Raw genomic sequence first — 21,095 nt, 5'->3', positions numbered from 1 at the left:
TTGAGCACAGAGGGCCGGAACACGCCACAGATATTAAACACCGGGGGCATCTTCCGCTATGATTACCCGCCCTCCAGCTCCCATCATATCGTTCCCTGCCTGTCACCACCTTGATAGCCTGTCTATATATGTATATGTATGTATATATGTATATGTATGTATGTATGTACTGTATATATTATTTTTTTAAAAAAATGTAATATATGTGTATATGTGTTTGTGTGTGTATATATGTATATGTATGTATATGTGTGTGTGTGTGTGTATAGCATCAGTCACATTGTGTCTTTCATGTGTGTCTGTGTATATGATGCAACTAGGGGAATTACATACATAGGAGTGAATATCTGGAGAAATGCATACCAAAAAGATGCTACAAAGCATTTTTAGTTAAATGATGTTAATACATCTGGAAATGGGACAGAATCAACTTAAAGTTGGACATGTGAGAAATTGAGGGAACAATAAGTGCCACAGCCGCCGTCTGTGCAGTGTCTGTGTGTGAAAGTCACATGAGAAAGATCAATATGGGCATTCTACTGTCTCTATGGATCGTTCTCTTTCCAGCCATGTAGTCAGAAGCTCCTATCATCAGGCTGGTTAGTGATTAGGTAGTGATAACAGAGTCGCCTTGGATGTTGAAGCAGCTATTGGTGTTGCTGTGCTTGCCTTAGATTTCACAGTTATCTGGCATTTTTTATTTGGCTACTGCTAGGAAGGCCTGGAACTGTGTTATGCCAATATGACACCATAGTTGTGGTGCAACAGGGGGTGGCATTGCAGGATGGAGAACACATGAATCAGCACTGAACTGTGAGGGACCTCTTGGAACCAAGAAGAAGGGCAAACAGTTTAGTAATCTCTGATTTATTTTGTGTTTGTGTGTGTGTGGGGGGGTTAATTTCTACAAGATAACAGTTTGCTGCGGCGTTCTTGTCCACTCAGTTCTTGAATCATCATAGATTATAAAATAATTTTGGGTGTGTGTGTGATATTTGGAAAAAATGCATGCAAATATGTTTGTTCGAACTTCTTTCTTTTTTAATGATAGTAGTTCAAGAAACCCACTAATTTTTTATTTTTATTTATCATGAAACTCACTTAACAGATTTTGCTCTGGCCACAGATCACTCACTACTTTTAGAGCTGTCGTATACTGTATAAAATGTATCTAGGATCAACCCAGGTAATCATTTGGAGACCACAGTGAGAGACACAAACCCTGAAGGGAACCATCCCCTCCAGTTCCGTTGGTGGCCTGATATTTAATAAGGGAAAAGAACGAAGTTATAACCCCAAGAAAGATTAGCTCTTGTCTTAGAAGTTTTAGTTACAAAGGTTTAATGGCAACAGGTGTTAAGTATGTTTTTGCACTTATCTGTAATATTTTCAAAAGGATATAGCAGCCTCAGAGGGGAACTAAAAGTTGTCAGAAAGAGAAAGATAAACACGTTCCTCATAGTGCAAATAGCAGATTCTGAGGGCTTTTTCCAAGCAGGATTATGACTTGAAAGCAAAACCTCTCATGTCTTACTAAATGTTGTCCTGTAGCAGGAAGAGTTGAAGCAACTGTATAAGTCAGACAGCTTTTACTAATCAACCATTAAGAATGCTGACATAACTCTGTCTAACAAATACAGCTCTTTCAAACGACACCAGGGCAAAGTCAGTGAAGGTATTACTAACTCACCAGACCCTCTAGTACACGTAACACTAGCTGTGACCCCAATAATTATTCACCCACTCTGTCATGCACGGCTCCTGTTTACGTTTGGTTGTTGCTAGAAGGGGGCCCTTATGCCAACCAAACATATATCGTTCCTTGAAATGGGGAATGGAGTATCTAGAGACTCCCACCAGATTCCCACCACAACCACCTTGTGTGGATGGTTTTTTTTCCTGTTCACCGTTCTGTTCACCAGTCACACAGCTGACAACTGCTCCACCACTTCCTCCAAACAATTTTGCGACAATCTTGCCATACAAATAGTTTGGCTTATAAATAAGATGGGTTATATTAACTTCAGTGAGTTGACTCCTTAAAGCAGCTACACGCTTTTCAGTCTGGCATAAAGGTAAAGGTAAAGGTTTCCCTTGACGTAAAGTCCAGTCGTGTCCGACTCTAGGGGGCGGTGCTCATCTCCGTTTCTAAGCCTTAGAGCCAGCGTTGTCCGTAGACACTTCTGGGTCATGTGGCCAGCATGACGACACAGAACGCCGTTACCTTCCCGCCAAAGCAGTACCTATTGATCTACTCACATTTGCATGTTTTCGAACTGCTAGGTGAGCAGGAGCTAGGACTAGCGACGGGAGCTCACCCCGCTGCGCGGTTTCAAACTGCCGACCTTCCGATCGGCAGCTCAGCGGTTTAACCCGCAGCGCCACCGTGTCCCTTCAGTCTGGCATAGAAGCCTGATTTTAAAAAATGAGGTGCTTTAGTAAATAATAAGTGCTGGGTTCAGATGAGGTCCCAAACACTTCTTCTTAATCACTTTTGAAGCATGACAATCCTAATAATGACACAGCAGAATTATTTGCAGGTCAAACATAAATACTGATGAAGAAAATACAACATTTCTAGCTGGGGTGATAGGAAACATATAGATAAGCCCAAAATGAGGGAAGTGGAAATGATGCTTCAGCTGCTGGCTGTCTTCTTCTTTTGATTGTTTCGGGATGGGCAACCTATGACACGCAAACTGCATGTGGCCAGTTTTAAGTGACTAGAGTTTTACCTGGTCATAGCTGTTTGGAGTACATTTAAGAGTAGGAAGCCTCTATATACAGCCCCTATGAGGCAAATGTCCCCTTCCCACTCCCCATCCACCACCACCCCCAATCAGGCAAAACCTGGGTCAAACCTTTTCAGCTGTATCCCTTCCAGTGACACCACCATATCAGTGAAAAGCCTGCTGGAACCTGGTCCAGTACAGGCCTCCCCTAGGAACTGCATCAGGGCAAATGTATAGATTCACAATTTGGATACTATCTCCTGAAATTGCTATTACTGAAAAGATAAGCCTTGAGGAAGAAAAAGAAAAACAGCAATAGCCAGGTCTCAACTGAGATCAGGAACCAGTGATTTTTTTCTGATGAAAATGTGCTCTTCCTGAAAGTGCTGGGCTGGTTGATTGTGGCAGGAAAGTAAAACTTGGGATGAAAAGGTATTAATATTTCAGGACATTTGATATATTCCAAGAAGAATTTGGGTTGCTTAAAATTGCTCAGAGGTAATATATCCAATTAAAGCATATTTTTGATTTCACAGTTGGGAATTGATGCATTAGCTCTCAAACTACTTCTATTACTGTAAGATGTTTTAGATGATTCTAAACCTACAGTTTAATTTTACAGACAACTGAAGAGTAATGTATTATCAAGGTAGATACTGATAATTTGCAACAACTTTGGAATAACAGTTCGGAACATCCTATTTTAACAACTCATATATCTCAGGTTTGGAAGAACAGTAAATATAGGTTTTTATGGTCTTAAAATGAGACTAATTAATCAAAAATTGTTTTTCATGGTTTATGGACTCCCCAGCAGATATTTTTGAAGAGATTAATGTCAACATCTTTATGCTTTTAATGTAATATATTTAAGGGGACTTGGACTCATATGATATGGGTTTGTTCAATGATTGTCCTATTTTGGTTTTGTTAGCCCTTCAAGGTAGACCAGAGTAGGAAACCAGAATCATGCTGGCTAATACTACTTTATTTATTTATTTATTTATTTAGATTTCAAATTTCGTCACCGCCCATCTCACTCAAACAGTTATAGTAACAGAATCTTGCAAGTCTGAATGCACTTCCCCCTCCCTCCTTTTATCTTCATGAGAATTAGGGATGATCTTGTCTGAGATGTTTTCTCAGGTTACAGAGAAACCTCTAGCCTGGACTCAGATTTCTTTTATCTGACCATTGTCTCGGTAGCAGCACTTCCTCGGTCCTTCAAGGTCATTCCTTCTTCCCATTACAAATGTAATATTGTTATTATGGTTAGTATTTATTTATTTATCTAATTTATCCCAGCCATCTCCTCCCGTCAGGGGACTCTGAGCGGTTTACAACAATCGATTAAAAACTATAACCATAAATACAAAAAATAAAATACAGTAATAAATAATATAAATAGAGGTAAAAATAAAGAATCCAAGTGGTGAAGAATCTAAAACAGTCCAAGTGTGGGAGGAGTGGTCTATAGCAGCCATCCCCATGTAGATCTATTCCCCTCTCCACCCCAAGTGAGGCGGCAGAACCAGGTCTTCAGACTCCACCGAAAGGCCAGGAGCGATGGGGCCAATCTCACCTCTGGGGGCAGCATGTTCCACAGGGTGGGAGCTACTGAGGAGAAGGCCCGCTTCCTGGACCCCGCCAGATGAAATTCTCTTACAGATGGGGTCCGCAGCATGCCCTCTCTGCACGATCGGGTGGGACGGGTTGATGTAATGGGGAAGAGGCGGTGCCTCAGGTAACCTGGCCTCATGCCATGTAGGGCTTTAAAGGTAATAACCAACACCTTGAATTGGGCCCAGAAGCAAACTGGTACCCAATACAGCTCGCGCAGCAGTGGTGTTACATGTGCCCTTCTAGGGGCACCAAAAACAGCCCGCGCAGCCACATTCTGGACCAGCTGGAGCTTCCGGTTACTTTTCAAGGGTAGCCCCATGTACAGCGCATTGCAGTAGTCTATATGGGAGATGACCAGGGCATGACCAGTGACTGTTCGAAGGGCCTCCCGGTCCAGGAAGGGGCGTAACTGGTGCACAGCACGTAGCTGCACAAAGGCTCTCCTGGCCACGGCTACCACCTGCTCTTCGAGCAGGAGCTGTGAGTCCAGGAGGACCCCCAAGTTATGCACCGGGTCTGTCTGGGGTAGTGCAACCCCATCTAGAACCAGATATGTTAATGTCCCGGATACAAAAGAACCATTAACCCACAGCCACACCTCATCCCATGGTGACAGACGATCTCGCCCAGCTGTTTCATATAGATGTTAAAAAGGAGAGGGGAGAGTACTGATCCCTGTGGCACCCCACAAAGAAGGGGCCGTGGGGCCGATCTCTCTTCCCCTATCAACACCAACTGGGATTGGCCCTGGAGGAAGGAGATGAACCAGCGTAAGACTACGCCACCCACCCCCAACTTTCTGCGCCCCAAAAGGATACCATGGTCGATAGTATCGAAGGCTGCTGAGAGATCAAGGATGGATACACTACCTCCATCCCACTCCAGCCAGAGATCATCCATAAGTGTGACCAATGCCATTTCTGTCCCATAACTGGGCCTGAAAGGGGTCTAGATAATCTGTTTCCTCCAGGACCCTCTGGAGTTGCAAAGCCACCACTTTCTCAACCACCTTCCCCAAAAAGGGGAGGTGGGAGACTGGACGAAAATTGTCCAGAACAGTAGGGTCCAGCGATGGCTTCTTGAGGAGGGGGTGTACCAACGCCTCTTTAAAGGTTGCCAGAAACACCCCCTCTCCCAAGGATGTATTAACTATTGCATGGACCCAACCCCATGTCACCTCCCGGCCTGCTTTTACTAGCCAGGAGGGGCATGGGTCTAGATGGCATGTGGTGGCATTTACTGTCTGTAGGATCCTGTCCACTTCCTCAGGTCCAACAGGATCAAACTGCTCCCAGATAACTGGGTAAGCCCGTTCCCCTGGTATCTCCAGACCACGCCTCACGCCTGGAGTCCAACTTGGAGTATTGATTTATTTATATGCCATGTACTTGAGCATCTCTAGGCAGCTTATAATTCATCTATAAAAAACAAAATAAGTAATAAGATAAGAAATATAGACTCATCGCCATTTAATTAAGACCTTCTTATCAGCATGCTCTCTAAAACAGAAGTGTTCCCACAAATTTTCTACAAACTAAAAGGATGGGGGCTGACCTGACCTGATAGAATATCCCAGAATGAAGGGGTTACTGCTAAGAATGTGGTTTCTGATTTTTCTTGGTTTTGTTATTCTTCCTTCTTTCTGACTCATTTCATGTTAATATTTTTATTTACTTTTATGACTTTAAATCTCTGATTTGCAGTCTCAAGCTCTTATATAATTTCCTTTTCTCTTCCAAAAAATTCAGGACTCTGGTAGCACTTTTTCTGACTAACACATTTTATTAAAAGGCCTAAGCTTTTGTAAACTGCAGCTCACTCCATCAGATACATGGAGTGAGCTGCAACTCACAAAAGTGTGTGCCTTTTAATGAAACTTGTTAGTTGGAAAAGGTGCGACCAGACTCCTGATTTTTTGCCACCATGGACTAACATGCTCTCTTCCTATAATGTCTTTTTCATACATTCTTTTATATTTTGTTTTCTGATATGTATATCTTTTGTCCTTTTGTATATTATAGCAAATGGAGTTAAAACAGAAATTTAAAAAATCCATCTTCCTAATTCATTATTTTCACTGAAATAATCTTGAAAAGGCAGGTAGATCTGGGAACCTGTAAGACAGTGAGGGAGATGTTTGTAGGCAGCATGTTGCCTATAATAGCAACAGGTTAGGAATGTAGTCTTAATCAAAGCTTCGATTTTATTTTATTTTTTACTGATTTCCTGCATTCTTCTGCCAAAGCATATCCAGGGACATCACAAACAACAAAGAATAAAACTATAAAACAAAAAGTACAATAACAATAACATCACATTATAACAAATGCTTCTGGCTGGCTATAATGGGAAAATAAGAGGGATGGACCAGAAGGGTCTTTATCCTGTTCCAACAGGACCTCTCTCGCAGCAAAAGTAAAAAATGAAGATAATCTGCAGTGTTGAGTTCTGGGGAAAAAAAAGTTAGGGAACAAAAGTCAGATCTGATTGATTAGCACCCATGTCCTTGTTGAAGGTTTTGGCAAATCCAGCATGCCTCATTGACATGTAAATTAAGTTGCCCAAAATGCAACTCTGAGGAAGCTGTTTGTTGCCATTCCCACTTCCTGTTTTTCTCTCTTTCCCACTTCTCCACCCAGGGGGAGGCAGCATGGAAGCTGCTCTCTTCATCAGGGCCATGTGCTTGGGCCTTGATGAGGGATTCTGCCCCTTTCTTTCACATACCCCTTGGCAGCTGTAGGGCTGAGAGTTTAGGGCAAACTGTGTAATTAGAAAGAAAAGAAGAACAAAGGATCTTCATCTTTTTCCACCAAGATGGATGTAGCAGGAACAACAAAGAATAAAGTCAATAAGCTTCTTTTTACTTCTTAACCTAATGTGTCTAAGCATGTGATTCTTTATGCTTGGGAGGGCTGAATGTGTAAGAGCAATAACCTGTGTTTCTCTGGCATGCTCATTGAAGCTATCTAAGATAATTTTCTTTTTCTGTGCCAGCTTCTAAGCTGTGTTATAAGCTCTGCTCCATTTCAGTGGTTCTAGCAGGCTGCTTGAATTGGCTTCAGTACTCACCAAGAAACTGTAGTCCAATCCTTGGAGCAATTTTAAAATTCAGACAGATTCCTTTTCTAATGAATAATGAGAATAAAAAGGAGGTGGTCACTTGAGGTTTAAGGAAAGGTTAAGAGTAGTATTTGATGGTCAAATGAATTACAAAGGCAGAGGGAAGCTAGGCTCACCTTATGGCTAAGGGAGATACTTGGAATTCTTTTTACGTTGTGTCTCTCTTTACACTGCAAAAACCACAGCATATAAATAGCTTGATGTGTCATTATTTGAATGTTGCTTCTTAGAACAAAGCTGCTGTCCTTCATTCTTCCATTACCACATCTGAAAGTGTTTTGCCTTCCAGAAGTGGGTGGAGAAGAGATTGAGGCCTATGAACCTATCTGAGAAGGCAGAAAACGAAATGAAGTGCATGAAATGTGGCACGTTACTCACTTCAGTAGAGGAAGAAAGGACTGGTTATGTCCCACCTGAGTGAGACTAAACATTTCTCAGTGACAAGCAATATTGTGGCTGCAAACTTTCTGCAACAAAGTTGTTGAGTTTCATGTTTCACCAGTTCAATAGAGTCTGTGTGCTGGTCTATTGTGGTTCAGTAGCTGTCAGCAGTCAAATAAGCATTGCTCTTTTCCTGGCTTAATCAGTCTATTACTTTCAGTGTCAAAACAATAATGTCAGAGGAATGATTTTGCTGACACTGTTGATTAGCACTTTACATTTAGCAAGTGATGTTTCAAGAAAATCACATAGTACCATTGATAATTAAAAGAACCAGCATCTTTCCAGGCTGACTCACAGAGATGAGATGACATGGTTTGCAATTTGTCAGCTCCCAGGAGATGATGGGTCATGAAATGCTTAGACTTTATAAGAAAGTTAGAAATGCTTCCAGTTTGTTGTGTTATACTTTAGGTTCTTTGAAGCAGATTTTGTGGAAAGGAATCACTCAGCTTAAAAAGATGCAGAGAGGCGTTAACATTTAGAGTCCCCTTCTGAGCTTGGAAAAATGGTGAGAGGTTAATGAAAAAATAATTAAATCAATATTTTGTGGCTTTACCTCTTAACAGTACAGACTTCTTGGGAAAATGTTCAAACAGTCATATACTTGCCATTTTTGAAGAAAAGTAAGGAATAAAAGTAATTGATCATTAGATTTCCTTCTGGTCTGTTTGAGCTTCACATAGACCTCTTTCATTTTCCCCATCAATGTCTGCATTTGAAAAGCACCAAAATTCACAGTACATTTTATTTTTTCATAATATAAATTTTACCCAAAATGTATTTTCTTTACATACATGTTACTCTACTTTTTAAAATGTGCTTTAACTTAAAATGTGCTTTATTTATGTATTTTGCATTTTTTAAGCTGAGAAACATTTTCCCAAATTGGACAAGTGAGAGCCCAAGCATAATTACATTATGATCCACCTTTAGTCTGGGAAGTTAAATCAGGTCGGTTCACATAGAAATGCAGACCTAACAAAATCTTCAAGTGTCTCGATAGCATGGGGATCATTTACATTCAGTGATTCCACTGAAGAACTGTAGCTGCATGGAAGAACACGTATTTTCTGTGTAAAAATTTCCAAGTTCAGTTCCTTGGTATCTTTTTTCCCCACTGAATGATGGAACACTGTTAGTATTTCATGTAGATAGTATTGAGCAAGATGGACCAACGGTCTGAGTCAGGATAAGCCAACTGACTGTGTTCAGTCAAACAAAGTATTTTATATAATACATCCGGTGATGGAGAATTTATTTTGGTGTGATGCCCAAATTTTGAACTCTCTCTTAAGGGCTACTCATTTACTCCCTTAGCTTGATTTGACTCAATATTATCTTTTCGATGGTATGTTGATGGTAAATTCCATCTGTTCTACTGGATGGTATGTAAACTCTCATTTATTTATTGAATTAAATTATATGCTGCAGAATTTAGCCAGACTTCTGGCGACTAACAGTAATAATTCAAATGGTTTTAACTTACTCTCTTGTGTTGTTCTATCTTTTGTGGGTTTTTAAACTTTTAATTGTGGCCTTATTTGAGACTTGATTTATTATATCCTTTCAAAAATTGAATAGTTTAGTTTTCTCCTTGGAAATATTCCAAAACACTATTGCAGAATTCAAACTAATGCACTCTTCCAATCCAGAAATCATTTCCAAAGAACAAAACTTCAAAATCTGGGGCAATATTAATCTGAGACAGATTACTACATCTACCTCTATCATTCATGTTTTCATCTGAATGTATGTTGTGAATGAATGTGTTACAAATATAATAAATAAAGGAATGACATGAGCATTGCAGACCCTTTCGGATGTTTTCTAGGATATCCTATATATTAAATATCAGGGAATCTGGACAAAAATCCCAATTTTACAGGTCGTTCAAAATTTTATTATTGGTTACATGCTTCCAAAAGCAGTATCTGTTTAGTTCCTTTTGCTTCCAACCAGGTAGAATATTTTAGTTTTGAACAGAATTTGACAATAGACCCAAATGAGTGGTCAGCCAAACAATACTTTCCTCCACAGCATTATTTCTGGCTCCAACTTTTACTTGTTCTAGAGGTTTTTATCTCTCCACTAAAGCTGTGGGGCTATGCCTGCAAGGTCTGAGTGTACTGGTTTTACTGTGCAAGCTTTCTAGTTATGTGTGTTGTCTTTCAAAGGACTCTGTAAACTAGAGATGGAGAGCCAAGGCAGGCCACCTACAACCCCAGTGCTCATATGTGCAGCCCCCTGAGGCCCCTCCTACTATGATTGCCAAAAGTTGGTGATCATTCGTAGGCAGGGAATATTCAAGAACTGTAGTAAAAGCCCCAAACATAGGGCTTATATATTTGAAAGGAGAGAATCAAATCCTGGCCCCACCCATGTGTGCAAAATGGCTGTACCTTCTTTGATTCTATTCCACCCACTGCAGCTCCTTCTTCTGTCCAGAAGAATATGCTCCCAACCATGAAAAGATTCCCTACCCCAGTGTAAATAAATAGAAGCTGAGAAACAAACCATAAAAGCTCTAGTGAGAAACAAATGCTGGAATACAGAAGCTGAAAAATCATAGTAATTGAAGCCATTCACAGATTTTTGTTGTGTTTATGTATTTTAATTGCCTATGCAAAAGCTCTGGGCAGTGGAAAAAGTTAGTTTATTCTATATACAAGAGATGGACATGTGTGCCCTCCAGATGTGGTTGAAGTCGAATTCAGCCTTAGGCAGAAGACTGGAGGTAAGGGATTATAGGAGCCACAGATCATTAACAACTGGAGAAGCACATGTTACTCATCCCTACTCTGAAACCTACTTACAACTACATCTGATAAAACATAGTGGAACTTATTTCAGAGTAGATATGCAAAGGATTGTATGATACTGTCTGCAGCAGATGATTACTTGATAAAACTACTAAGCAATTACTGTTGAAAAGAATCTGATTTTTAGCACCTGCATGACTTATGGCTCATCACATCTTGTGTCCTGCTGGATGCTGTGTAGCAAAAACAGATGCTTCCTGAGATACAACTGCTCATATCTAATCTTGGGTAAATCTAACTTGATGTCATTGCTAGAGCATTGCTGAAAATGTGAGCAAGTCTGAGAAGGTTCAAGAATTTTCTATTTAACTCTATGGGGCTAAAATAGAGTAACCCTTTAGAAGAAGGATATGATTCAGTTCTGATAAGCAAATAAAATGTTTCAGCTAAATCAAGATGGTCATCATCTGCATTCTAAGGCTGCAGCTGTCTCTCTTTCCCTCCCTCCCTCTAAACTATACAAGATGGATTAAGGTATCTCTGAGACCAAACAAAGGCCCTGAGTTTTGAGAATCCCAGTGGAGTCTCCATCACTGACTTATGGCCTGACCTTGAATAAATCGCTTGACCTCTTAGTGTTGTAATCTGCCTTGGCTGTTGAATTTGTTTCGAGAACAGGATCTCTCTGGGAAACAGATGCTGCACCAGAGCTGTGCTATCCACAATAAATACATTATGTACACCAAGATACTGTATAATTCTAGTTGGAAGGAAGTAAATCAGTTTTCAACACATCACTTCAAAGCCAGAGTTTGCTCAAAAGTGGTTAAAAAAATATGGGAGGAAATTATGTCTGCTCTTCCTTAAACAGGTTCCCACAACGAAGAAGCATCCGATCCTTGGAAAGGAAGGAGGGCAGCTGAATGCTTTGGGGGGATAACAAGAGTACAAACAGACTGTGAGGATTTTGTTTTGTTTTGTTTTTAGCAGCAGGAGATATCTGCATGTGGGAGATATCTGCCAGTGAGTACCTTTAGTAATCATACATGTGTCTCTTCAATGCATTTCAAGCTCTTCTTAGAAGAATATTCTTACTAATATTCTTCTTACAATTCTTACAATTTTGCCCTAATAAGAGTTTTAACTCTGAGAAGGGAAAGGGCTGAACGGATGGCTGCTACAGGCCCCTCTTAAGTTGGTTCCCTGTATCATCCTAAAGCAACTTCATAATAATTGTTAAAATTATTTTAGGTATGGAGCTTTGGCATGTCTGTATATATAGAGAGAAAGAGGTGAGGGGTTAATCTGTAAGCATATAAAGTACCTGTATAAAATATGTGTACAAGAGCTCACTATCTATTTGGATCTACTGATAATTTCCTTTTTAAAAGAACAATTAAATACAGAAGAACATGAACTTTTTATGCCATCTAGCATTCCTTTTCCAAACGTGGTGATGTGTATCCTACAAAATAATGCTGGCTGGGGATGGATGATGGGATGTATAGTCTAACACATATGGAGAGCACCCAGTTGGGGAAGGCTGTTTTTAAAACTACTCATGATTCATCTAGCCCAGCATTTGTTATGGCTTGGTGGCCAGTGAGATCCATCCAGAAATATTGTGTCAATAGTCTTTCACTCTTGCTCTCTAGCAGCTAGTATTCAAGGCATTCCACCCATGAGTCCAAAGGTAACAAACAACACTTGTAGCCACTGATTCTGTCTGTGATTCAAGAAACAAAACCATCAAGACAAGGTTTCATTAAAGGCCTAAACAATCATAAATTAGTCCAGACCCCTATAAATCCAGCTAAATTGGTGGCCATTATTACATCTGATGCTACTGAATTCTAGAGTTTAATTCAGGGTTCACAAAAGTGGTCATTATCGACCCCCAAGGGTCAATGGGACTATTCAAGGAGTTGATGTTGTTGTTGTAGTACTATTAGTTGAAGTAGTAGTTATTCAATTATTTTAATATAACGAATGTTTGGGGGTTGATGAACAATCTGAAACTTCATGAAGGGGTCAATGAGCTGAAGAGTTTGGGGAACCCTGGTTTAATTGTATGCATCCAACAAGGAAATATATAAAAAGGGACTTCCTTTTCATTCTGAATCCTTCCAAGTTTTCTGCCAGTAGACGAGGAGAGAATTTAGATTTTTTATTTCATGTGCCAAAGTTATATTGCTGTCTTTGGGAATTCTAGGTGCCTTGGCTCAGGTGCCATCTGCTGCTTTGCCTCAAGCAAGCTGGTATTTGTTTGCCCATCTGTTTGTCTATAGGCCTTCCTGTGCTATCCTTGCTTCTGATATTCTGCATTATTAAGGATACAAATGTTAAAACCATTTTAACATTGTTTATTTTTATTGTTTAACAACATGGCCTATAATGTCTCTCAGCTGATTGCTAGCAAAGAGTAGCAATGAGTTGGTAGGAAATGTGGGGCAGGTTATTTAGAGAGCCTCTCCAAAGACACAGGTGGGCAAATCTTCCCCAAGAGAAAGAAGTTCTTGCCTTGAGAGGAATGCCATTCATCAAGGTTATGGCGATGTATTGGCCTTGACTCGTGGACTCACAGGATCTCCTCTTGTGCAAAGGGGCATCTATTCTCACACCTGGGAATGAAATATGGGCCTATGGCTGATTACCAAGGCTGGGAGGAAGTTATTTTTCTTTTCTGCCAATTGGTGACTGACAAGACAAAGGCAATACAAGAAACAAACCAGACCAGAGACCAAGCCTCTTGACTAAATTGATACTTAGATTGTTCACTCCTAAGATGAAGGATTGACAAAGGTCTTCAGCTGTAGCAAAGTTCAGCAGCAGTTCTGAAGACCTCTGGAAGAGCATTAGAATTCTTCCTCTTATCTCTACAGTGATCAGAGAAGCATAAAGATCATGTTCCGCTCTCTTTCCAACTATTTGTGTTAGTCTCAGGGGTGACAGAGTACATGGTAATATTAACACCACAGTCCCCACCTCTTTCAGTTCAGCTTGAAGATTCTTCATACTAGCTGGGCATGCTTGCTGGAAATTTTGGAAGTTCTAGTCCTAACCTCTGAAGAACACCAGCTGGGAAATGCTATTCTAGAGCATGGGTAACAATACATTTGGGCTGGTAGGGATGTTTGGACTTCTGAGAGTATGTGAGGTTTCTTATAAAATAGCTGCTAGAGGAGGGTTCTTGCCTAATTGTAAAATGGCTACCACGGTGAGTGTGCTCCATCAGAAACTCAGGAAATTTACCAGAGGGTGAGTATGCTTGCCACCAACCCATCTCACACACTGAAATGTTTTTCACAACCTCAGTTGACCTCTGCCTTTTTTATGGACAGATGGGCAAGTCAGCCACCCACTCTGAGAGGTCCAAAGGCAATATGGCTAATGTAGAAGCCAGAGGCTGGCCCAGTGTTTTGCAGTATGCAGGAGTGTCTGCAGGGAAGTTGTGTGTGTGCGTTTGTGTGTGAAAAGAGTCAAGATGGTAACCACAACCATGCAATAAATGCCCTGTCCTTTTTTATGTGCATCATGAAGCACGTAAAAAAGAAATGGGGCTTAGGTCACATGGTTGTGGCTGTCATCTTGACCTTCTTTACCCCCTCTCCCCTGCAGACTCCTCTGGCATCATGCCAAATCCCCTCTTCTTTAAAATTAAAAGAATCTAAACATAATTAAAGTCGGGTGGGGCAGAAAGGGGGCACCATGAAGCTTAACCCTTCCCTAAACCAGTCTGTCTTGAAATTAGAACTGGGGTGGGGCCTTCTAAATACTATATCAACTGATATTTGGGCCTTTTGCCATAAATGAAACTATTATTATATCAACTGGGATTCTTGGACCAAAGTCCACCCCTACTATCTATTTCATAGTGGAAAAGATTTCTTGTAGAATAACTACTGGCCATAAAAGTCTGCAGACAACAGCATGTGGTTACTAACAGGGCTGGGGTCAAGCTTTTGTGAATATTCTGGTTACACCCATCCTGAGAGAGGCTTCAGGATTTGTCGAGTTGCATTGTTTCAGAGAAATGCAATTTCAGTGGTATTCTTAAAGACATTTGACTTGCTTAATAACTGGGCTAGCCTTTCCATTGAGGCCTAGGTATTGAGTTCATCACTCAGCAGAATGGCATGGGACCATTTTAACATGTTCCAAATACTAATAATTCACATTTTCCAAGCAGAATTGGCCCTGCCTTTAATTCCACCCCCAACCCCCACAAACAATAGACTTCTTGCACTTTGCAACATTTCTGAAAAATTCTATACTTCGTACGTCCAGTTCTGAAAGAGGAGGAAAACAGGTTCTGAATTTTTATTTGAACTTATCCAGTTTGCACCACTTGAATTTATATGAATACTGGAACATACCCTCACAGTGAAATCTTCATTTTCCAGAATTTTACATTGCAGTTTAGAAATTTAAAAAAAAAACACCTCTGCAGGTTTAAAAAAGGCGCATACAAAAATGCATAAATTAGGAGAAAACACCCACAACACCAAATACAATGTGTACAATATAAGACCGAAAGAGTAGACATATAAAACATTCAAAACGGCATTGCTTTCACATTCGTGCAGAAACTCTGAACCTCCAGCTTGCTTTGGGGGATGCAGGGTTCCAGCATCCTAGCAGGACAAACTGAGGAGGAGGACTTTGCAACCCCCATATTGTACATCTGATTTTCTGACCATTCTGACTTTTCATGGACATGCCTCCAGGCTGCTGTTTAAGTGCTAAGGGCAAAGCTCTGTTTCAAGTTAGGGATGCACCAGTTTAGGCTATTGTTTGTGTGCTTGCTTGTTACATTCATAGCCTGCTTCAGTCCTGAGGGATTAGTTATGATCTGGGTTTTTAATTTTTTTAAAAAAATTCTGATCATAAATTCATTTTAGCCCATTTCTCCATCAGTTTCTGAAGCATATTACAGCTCAATACAACCAATTCAGTATAAACCTACAAAGGTTGTAGCTTCTCCATTTCTGGAGTCATTTAAGAAGAGGCTTGACTGACACCCCTCGAGAATAGTGTAATTGGTTGTCTTGCATATTGCAAAAGATTGGGCTAGTTAACCTTGTGATGCCCTTCAGCTCCACAATCATGTGATTCTATGGAATCCTTGAAAGATACTTGGGTTGCTGACCCAGGTGAAAACTTCAGTGAGAAGTTTTCTAATCCTATCAAAATCCTTCTCTTTCCCTCAGCATTCTTCCTCCTTAGTTTTATATTTATTCTTTCATATTATTTACTTGCAGAATTTGTATCCTGCCTTTCTTTTAAAAAAAATTGAAGTGATTCACCATAAATCTGACCAAGCTATGTGATAAAAGTGATAAAGGACATAAATATAAAAACAATCAATTTTTTTTTATTAAGGCAGCTAGTGAATAGGCAGAAAACAGAAATCAACGAATAAGCCAGTGTTTCTCAGCCTCCACAAGTTTAAGCTGGGTGGACTTCAACTCCCAGAATTCCCCCAGCTAGCAAGAGAAACACTGGTCTAAGCAAATAAATGGGCTTTTGTTTTGCAACAGGAACACTTCAAATAGAAACCCATCTCATCTATACAGGAAGTTTGTTCTGAATGAAACATGGAATGCACTCCTGCAAAATGAGTGTCAGCAGGCTGTGATGTGCTTCTGTCTAGAATTCAAGGACTATGTCTACATGGAAGCTGTTGGGTGGTCAACGGAGAGCTGTGGAAAGATGTCTCTCTTCCAAGCTGCTCATCCCCGACCAGATCTGGCCTTGGCTACTGAAAATGATTCTCTGGGATCCCTTGTTGTTTGGAGTTTCTGCTGAGATGGAAAACTCCTGAAAATATTATTCCTTGGACTGAACGTTAATAAACAAAGAGGAAGCAATATCCTAAGATGTGGACTTTCTGACGCTTTAAGCCTTACAAAATGGTAGAGCCAACTACATCATGCACTTGAAACATCTGTAAAAAATCTGCACTCTTTCAACGTGAAGAAGAGCCATGCATGCTATACTTAACTAGGCCCATTATTGTGCTAATGAAATATTTATATATTGTACCACAAGGCTGCCGTTCTATTTTTTCTTCCCCATGTGCTGAAAGCCTGCTTCAAATCTGCTGTCAACCCCATTAATTATAGCTTCACATCACAAGTCAAGTAAAAGCCCTTTTTTAAATCCCTGCTCAAATGGGAGGAAATATATTTCCCTTCTCTCTTCATTGCACTTGAGAACTTTCTTCAAAGTAGCAGCACAACAGATAATACATTTCTTGGTTAATTTGTCCTGAAGGTTCTGGCTTTTGGGATTCTTCTGTGTTTTGTAGTGCATTCGAACTTTGTCTGCCTCTTAAGAAAAATGGGAAACAGTGCCAAGATGCAGCACTGAGAATTGGTCAGGGTTTGCCAGTTCACAAATTAGAAACAGTATCTGGGCCTGGGATTTGGAAGGTGTTTCAGAACAGGAAAGGAAATCCTGCTTGTTCAAACTCTGCTCCAGCTGTCAGTGAAGCTTTGGAGTTAGCTGGTAAAATATTGCCATCTAGTGATGCCCTTTGAGTATGACAATAAGAACTGGTGAGAAATGTCAGGATGCTTAGATGAATTTATCCATTTTGGGCTTCTTGGACTCTTAACTAAGATCAACTATACCAACTGTACTTATCAGTAATCTTTTGAACATTAGGAAAATGCAGAAAGCTCATGCATGCTAATATCCATACTTTTCAGAATTTTAGTTTGCAATTAAATCAGTGATTGAGGATGATGATGTACCATCAAGTTGATATCAACTCTGACAGACAATATATATAAATTTTCTCCATGACTATCTGTCCTCAACCTGGTCCTTCAAGTCTTCCAATGGTAGACCCATTGCTGCTGCAGTTGACTCCATCCAACTTGTTGCTGGTCATCCTTTTCACTTTCTTTCACCTTTCCCAGCATTATAGGCTTCTCCTGAAAGCTAGGACTTCACATAATGTGTCTGAAGTATGATAATTTGTGCCTCAAGTGAAAACACTGGATGGATTTGTTTGGTGGTCCATTTGTTTGCTTTCTTGGCTATCTGTGTTATTCTCAGGAGTCTTCTCCAACACCAGTGTTCAAAAGCGTAAATACTATTCCTATCCTGCTTCTTCAAAGTTCCTACTAAAACAGTACACAAAGAAATAAATACATTTGTAGGAAATACATGGTGAGAAAGAGTGTCAATTTCTAGGTCAGCCCAGGAAGCTAAGCCTCATGGATGATGAGGAAGACTTTGAAAAGGGTTGAGACATTTTGGCATCCTATTTATGAACTTAGCATATTAGCGACTTGGGAAGAGAGGAGCAACATATAAGGAAAACATGGCAACAACAACAAATTCTCAACTGCTTCTGAGCATCATTCTTTTGAGGAGAAGTCTCTATCAGCAAGACTCAATATTCCAGCTATGGTCTGGTCAACAGATAATAGAAAGGAATGATTATTTTTCTTCATACACGTTGGTTTTCAGACTTAAGTCCTCCTGCATAATTTTGTGATTTTTATGTAACAGCCAAAAATGTGTTTATTTTTATAAGCCATATTCCTTAATCTATATTTTTTAGAATTACTAACATGACACAGACTGGGAGGGTAGATTTATCCAATCCCAGATATGACATGACAGCTGTGTGATATACAACATGGCACAGTGACAGAAATCACACATTGGTGCCACTTCTGCCATCCCTTCTCCTTTTCTTATGGCTACAAATATTTTCTTAAGCTTTCTTGTTTTCAGTCCAGGACCAATTCTGGGAACCCTCAGAAATTACTTCAGCAGTAAGTACTATACTTTATTATTATGGTCACAGACCAGAATTACAAATAAAAAAAGAGAAAAGGATCATTAAAATGTGTTGAGATACATTGAAAATACATTAAATAAAATGAACAAAGCATGATAATATATTTACAAATTGGTAAAATCGTCAATGGGCAGTCGAGGTCTGCCTAATTTGCAGACAGTTTAGCAAAATTTATCTTTGTTCAGGGAAACTACATCATTCTGATCAGATAGCAACAACTGAACATAAAAGCAGTAAATAATATTTTTGATTTCTAGAGCGGAACTACAATTATTTTCTTTTTTTTCCCAATGAAACATTTCAGATTTAATCCAGCCAGTTTGCTTCCTGTGATACATTCTGGGTGGAACTGTCTTTAAAGATTACCTAGGAATTTCAGCCAGCACAAAATGCCATAGTCCACATTCTAGATGATATTAGGAGGTCAGTCCCATGACATCTAAAACTCACTGGTTGCCAAGGTGTTTCAAGACCAGTTTAAACAGCTGATATGGGGCTTTGAGTCACAAATGCAATACATGTTAAAAAGGTGTTGGGCTCTAATTATGTGGTCGCAGTCAACATCTTGATTTATTTTAATGCATATACACCCTGACTGGTCTTATGCATGTTTGCTGGTTTAAGTCCTACATAAACCATGAGGAAGGCGATGTTGAACAGCAGATTATTTTCAGGTCTATTCTGGAATGTTTTCAGATATAAGGAAAACAAAAAAGTGAATTTAAATTACTCTTCTGAAAAACCTCTAATTCTTCCAGGAAGCATATACATTATGCATAAATAGTGGTTTGGTTTTTGATGAAAGAATGCAGTAGCTGGCATTCTAACCAGATCTACTGTGATCTGGTCACTTTAAAAGTCTATATCTAACTGCAGACTACATTTTTCCAAACAGTCCTGGACAGCTATTATTTTTGTGTGTGTTTGCGTAAGTGTGTTTCATCATGTAATAATTAGGGAAAAAATCGTCCAAAGCCAAACCAATCCAAGAAAAGACATAAATGCAAGGATTTTAATTAAAAATACACAGTTACAACTACTACTATAACTACTACTACTAGCAGCAGTAGAGTCACATTTGCAAGATGGGAAGCCATATAAATCCAATACATAAACATTCTGTAAATTTCCAATCTAGTCCTATTTGCTCCCTCATAATGATAGATCTGTAGAATAGACTTATTAAGTTTCTGGCTCTTAATAAAGTTCACTCTTTCACATAAACTAGTGCATGTAGTATATGGAAAGAATGATCAATATTTTAAGATCTGTGGAGTTTGTTCAGTAGAAAAAGGACATCACAAGATATCAGCTGGAAGTAATTTCTAAAGTACTTCGTTAAATACATGCGTACTCATGTGTTAACTATAGCGAGAATCGATAGCATGATGGGGAAAATGTGGTCTTGCAGTTGTTTTCAACTATGACTCCCAACTCCCATACTGGCTGGGGCTGATGGGAATTGGAATCCAAGAACATCTGAAAAGCCACATGTTCCCCACCCTTTTCCATAATTAGTCACAAGAAATCAGGAAATCCCACTCCAAAGAATCAGTGGCACATCCAAATTTGAAATATTGCTTAAATGGAGAAGTTAATCCATCAAATATAGATGGCTAGCAGATGCTTAGAAGGAATGCGGCTCTTGAATTATGGCTCCCCAGTGTAACAGACAGACATTCTAGACTTCCGCAATAGAGACTCTTATTTTATATTAGGTGATACTTAAATTTGTGGCTAGAAATTCAAACACAGAGAGAGTCATTGTTTGACAGTCCCTAAGATAAACAGGTCTCAAGCCATGAAGCCAGTTTGGTCTAGTGGTTAAGGCAATGGGCTAGAAACCAGGAGTCCATGAGTTCTAGTCCTGGTTTAGGCATGAAAGCTGGCTGGGTGACCTTGGGCCAGTCACTCTCTCTCAGCCCAACTCACCTCACAGCGTTGCTGTTGTGGGGAAAATAGGAGGACGGAGGAGCATTTGGTATGTTTGCCACCTTGAGTTATTTATAAAAATAATAAAGGTGGGATTGAAATAAATAAATAAATAAATAGTCTTTTCTTCACCTGATTTTGGTGGGAGCTATTTGTTCAATTTTAACACCAGGCATACTATTTATTGTCTTATTTAAATGTTTGTTGGATTATAGTTTTAAAGACTAATATAAATAAAATTAAAACAAGAATAAAAACAACTGATTCATCATTAAGAATATTGAACTGAAAGAGGTAATTTGCATCCCAGGTATTAAAATGGTGCATGGGATTTGCAACAGCTACTGAAAAAAAGTTCACTTGTTCAAGATGTTTTTATCTCTGCTGTTGGCAGTGATCCACTTTTTCAATTTGCATGCTGCTCAACTGCATCCAAACAAACTTTCATGGAAGATGTTACAAATATAGTCCACATGCCAAAATAATTGTGTCTCATAATAAGTATCAGATTGGCAAACAGAACAAATAAGCTACTTCTAAAAATATACTATGCCCTATTAGGTTCCTTAGATTACAAAAAAAGATTAAGCCCTGCCAAATTTTTCTTGGGTTTCCTGCTGCGGGATATATAGATGTTACTGTGGCATGTGGTGATTAAATCTCAGC

Source organism: Candoia aspera, chromosome 1, assembly GCF_035149785.1.
Source record: "Candoia aspera isolate rCanAsp1 chromosome 1, rCanAsp1.hap2, whole genome shotgun sequence".
NCBI classification, from domain to species: Eukaryota; Metazoa; Chordata; class Lepidosauria; order Squamata; family Boidae; genus Candoia; species Candoia aspera.
The sequence above is the reverse complement of the archived record's forward strand: the minus strand, read 5'-3'. Positions refer to the sequence as shown.